The 4,840-nt window shown below is 54.2% G+C and overlaps 1 non-coding gene across 1 annotated transcript in view; it reads right to left on the reverse strand.

Moving 5' to 3' along the window:
* LOC124746618 overlaps nucleotides 1-1,423 on the reverse strand; it is a 1,909-nt gene extending 486 nt beyond the window's left edge. The window contains exon 1 of the ribosomal RNA XR_007011413.1: nucleotides 1-1,423. This exon is cut by the window's left edge and continues 486 nt beyond it. This is a non-coding gene — a ribosomal RNA (small subunit ribosomal RNA).
* Nucleotides 1,424-4,840: the final 3,417 nt, after the last annotated feature.

Here is a 4,840-nt window from a genome sequence, read left to right on the forward strand (position 1 = left end):
TCGTTATCGGAATTAACCAGACAAATCGCTCCACCAACTAAGAACGGCCATGCACCACCACCCACCGAATCAAGAAAGAGCTATCAATCTGTCAATCCTTCCGGTGTCCGGGCCTGGTGAGGTTTCCCGTGTTGAGTCAAATTAAGCCGCAGGCTCCACTCCTGGTGGTGCCCTTCCGTCAATTCCTTTAAGTTTCAGCTTTGCAACCATACTTCCCCCGGAACCCAAAAGCTTTGGTTTCCCGGAGGCTGCCCGCCGAGTCATCGGAGGAACTGCGGCGGATCGCTGGCTGGCATCGTTTATGGTTAGAACTAGGGCGGTATCTGATCGCCTTCGAACCTCTAACTTTCGTTCTTGATTAATGAAAACATACTTGGCAAATGCTTTCGCTTCTGTTCGTCTTGCGACGATCCAAGAATTTCACCTCTAACGTCGCAATACGAATGCCCCCGCCTGTCCCTATTAATCATTACCTCGGGTTCCGAAAACCAACAAAATAGAACCGAGGTCCTATTCCATTATTCCATGCACACAGTATTCAGGCGGGCTTGCCTGCTTTAAGCACTCTAATTTGTTCAAAGTAAACGTGCCGGCCCACCGAGACACTCAATAAAGAGCACCCTGGTAGGATTTCAACGGGGTCCGCCTCGGGACGCACGAGCACGCACGGGGCGGTCGCACGCCTTCGGCTCGCCCCACCGGCAGGACGTCCCACGATACATGCCAGTTAAACACCGACGGGCGGTGAACCAACAGCGTGGGACACAAATCCAACTACGAGCTTTTTAACCGCAACAACTTTAATATACGCTATTGGAGCTGGAATTACCGCGGCTGCTGGCACCAGACTTGCCCTCCAATAGATACTCGTTAAAGGATTTAAAGTGTACTCATTCCGATTACGGGGCCTCGGATGAGTCCCGTATCGTTATTTTTCGTCACTACCTCCCCGTGCCGGGAGTGGGTAATTTGCGCGCCTGCTGCCTTCCTTGGATGTGGTAGCCGTTTCTCAGGCTCCCTCTCCGGAATCGAACCCTGATTCCCCGTTACCCGTTACAACCATGGTAGGCGCAGAACCTACCATCGACAGTTGATAAGGCAGACATTTGAAAGATGCGTCGCCGGTACGAGGACCGTGCGATCAGCCCAAAGTTATTCAGAGTCACCAAGGCAAACGGACCGGACGAGCCGACCGATTGGTTTTGATCTAATAAAAGCGTCCCTTCCATCTCTGGTCGGGACTCTGTTTGCATGTATTAGCTCTAGAATTACCACAGTTATCCAAGTAACGTGGGTACGATCTAAGGAACCATAACTGATTTAATGAGCCATTCGCGGTTTCACCTTAATGCGGCTTGTACTGAGACATGCATGGCTTAATCTTTGAGACAAGCATATGACTACTGGCAGGATCAACCAGGGAGCTGCGTCAACTAGAGCTGAGCAGCCGGCCGCCCGGGAGTGTGTCCCGGGGGCCCGCGCGAACACGCAAGCGTCCGCTCAATCATTCTGCAAACAGGAGGAGGCTGAGCTCCCCTGCACAATACACCTCGAAACCCTCTCAGGTCCCGGCGGCGCGCAGCGCCGTCCCAAGTACTTGGTCGGGTTCGAGAGAGGCGCAATCGCCCGGAGTTAGGCGAGTAGACGCTTTCGGTGCGACCACCCGTGCTCCCAACTGAGCTTGCCGCTGCCGACAGAGGCCCGGGAGCGTGCTGTCGTGGCATTGCCGGCGGGAGACAACACGCGCCACCTACGGTGACCGGCAGCTCCAACGCCAGCGCCACAGAAGGACAAAAGCCCCACTTGGGTGCCGAAGCGAACTCTCCCAGCACAGCGCACACGCCAACACATCCGCACAGCTGCGATACAAACCACCAGCGAGAACCGCTGGGGCGACCGAGCAGCAGACGGCGTCGCGGCGCCGAGCGCCGGGCGGCGGCGCATCCTCAACGCACACAGTCCTCAATCGGACCAGCACACTGCAGATGTCCACCGCGCTTCGCACCGGGCCCGCGAGGACCTACTTTGGCCGCACGGCGCCGCGCGCAGGGTGCGCCGGCGCGCAGCTGCGACGCCTGCCGCGTCCGTCGGCCGGCGCGCCTGCCACTGGCCGCCCCCACCAGCCGGCTGTAGCGCGTGCGCCCACGCACCGCGCGGCCAGCACGCCGGGAGGCGCCCCCTCACCGGCCGGGGACGGTCCCACCCAGCCACCGCCGCGTATCGCTTCACACCCAGATGCCGTTCAGTTTCGTCGGCATGGTGGGTATCGCTGGAACAACCGGTTAGTACCTCAACCTATCGTCGCCATCACCGATTCACCCCTAGCGAGAACAACCGCACCACAACGGGTTACCATTTCTTCATTTGCGTAACTTCACCAGAAAACGTAGGCGTCCATCGCCATTTGCAACTTCAACCATTATTGCATGCCTGTGTCAGGTGTCACGCCACACTACGTCTGCCCACATACACGCAACAAAATGTGCACGCCTAGACAATACGTGGAAGGTGGCCCCCGTACGTATGCGATGTCCATTGCTCGAACGACTGTCAACCGGCTTCTGTAGCATGTCGCAGATATGGAACGCGCTGCACCATGCCATCACGGTGTGTGAGGAGAGACGACTAGGTCCGAATACATCAACAGACAGCTCATGCTGATCGCCATCCACGGCGTCCGTTCCTCCCACACGTCTCTATGGCGTACCACACTGCAATCCAGCTCTCATAGGGAGACGACACGTAGCTGCGTGCACAATATTTGCACTGTATGGTCCGCCGTTTTTGGGCGCAGTCGTTGTACGGTCACACATGTGCCACGATGTATCATTCAGTACATAAGGACGAATGTGCAGTACAGATTGTGGTTCACGCGTACGACATCAGCGGACAGTTGACACAGGCCGCACCACAACGTAGCCTGCGTACGTCGCATGCGAAGGGCATTGAACATGCAAACTTGTCACCAACCACCTTGCGAAGGCAGGGGGCAAGGTGGGGACGTGGGGAGAGGTGGGGGGGGGGGGGGGGCGGCATGTACGCCCTGCTGCCATCCACATTACAGTGTACAGCAGGAGCATGTGGAAAGTCAGCAAGACTTGCAAGGTGTTTAACATGAAGCGATACACAGGGGAGCGGGCAGTGCGAGTAGCGAACTATATTGCGAGGGTTGCGGGTGGGCAACACTACACTAATTGAACGAGTCGTATAACAATTACAGAGCAGGTTTAGGCGACAACGTGGGTTACGATAGGCGACAACGTGGGTTACGTTAGGGGACAACGTGGGTTACGTTAGGGGACAACGTGGGTTACGTTAGGGGACAACGTGGGTTACGTTAGGGGACAACGTGGGTTACGTTAGGGGACAACGTGGGTTACGTTAGGGGACAACGTGGGTTACGTTAGGGGACAACGTGGGTTAGGTTAAGGCACAACATGGGTTAGGTTAAGGCACAACATGGGTTAGGTTAAGGCACAACATGGGTTAGGTTAAGGCACAACATGGGTTAGGTTAAGGCACAACATGGGTTAGGTTACGGCACAACATGGGTTAGGTTAAGGCACAACATGGGTTAGGTTAAGGCACAACATGGGTTAGGTTAGGGGACAACATGGGTTAGGTTAGGGGACAACATGGGTTAGGTTAGGGGACAACATGGGTTAGGTTAAGGCACAACATGGGTTAGGTTAGGGGACAACATGGGTTAGGTTAAGGCACAACATGGGTTAGGTTAGGGGACAACATGGGTTAGGTTAGGGGACAACATGGGTTAGGTTAAGGCACAACATGGGTTAGGTTAAGGCACAACATGGGTTAGGTTAAGGCACAACATGGGTTAGGTTAGGGGACAACATGGGTTAGGTTAGGGGACAACTTGGGTTAGGTTAGGGGACAACATGGGTTAGGTTAAGGCACAACATGGGTTAGGTTAAGGCACAACATGGGTTAGGTTAGGGCACAACATGGGTTAGGTTAGGGCACAACATGGGTTAGGTTAGGGCACAACATGGGTTAGGTTAGGGGACAACATGGGTTAGGTTAGGGGACAACATGGGTTAGGTTAGGGGACAACATGGGTTAGGTTAGGGGACAACATGGGTTAGGTTAGGGGACAACATGGGTTAGGTTAGGGGACAACATGGGTTAGGTTAGGGGACAACATGGGTTAGGTTAGGGGACAACATGGGTTAGGTTAGGGGACAACATGGGTTAGGTTAGGGGACAACATGGGTTAGGTTAAGGCACAACATGGGTTAGGTTAAGGCACAACATGGGTTAGGTTAGGGGACAACATGGGTTAGGTTAGGGGACAACATGGGTTAGGTTAGGGGACAACATGGGTTAGGTTAAGGCACAACATGGGTTAGGTTAGGGGACAACATGGGTTAGGTTAAGGCACAACATGGGTTAGGTTAGGGGACAACATGGGTTAGGTTAGGGGACAACATGGGTTAGGTTAAGGCACAACATGGGTTAGGTTAAGGCACAACATGGGTTAGGTTAAGGCACAACATGGGTTAGGTTAGGGGACAACATGGGTTAGGTTAGGGGACAACTTGGGTTAGGTTAGGGGACAACATGGGTTAGGTTAAGGCACAACATGGGTTAGGTTAAGGCACAACATGGGTTAGGTTAGGGGACAACATGGGTTAGGTTAGGGCGACAACATGGGTTAGGTTAAGGCACAACATGGGTTAGGTTAGGGGACAACATGGGTTAGGTTAAGGCACAACATGGGTTAGGTTAGGGGACAACATGGGTTAGGTTAGGGGACAACATGGGTTAGGTTAAGGCACAACATGGGTTAGGTTAAGGCACAACATGGGTTAGGTTAAGG

This window comes from Schistocerca piceifrons, unplaced genomic scaffold (genome assembly GCF_021461385.2).
Source record: "Schistocerca piceifrons isolate TAMUIC-IGC-003096 unplaced genomic scaffold, iqSchPice1.1 HiC_scaffold_360, whole genome shotgun sequence".
In the NCBI taxonomy this organism is placed as follows: Eukaryota; Metazoa; Arthropoda; class Insecta; order Orthoptera; family Acrididae; genus Schistocerca; species Schistocerca piceifrons.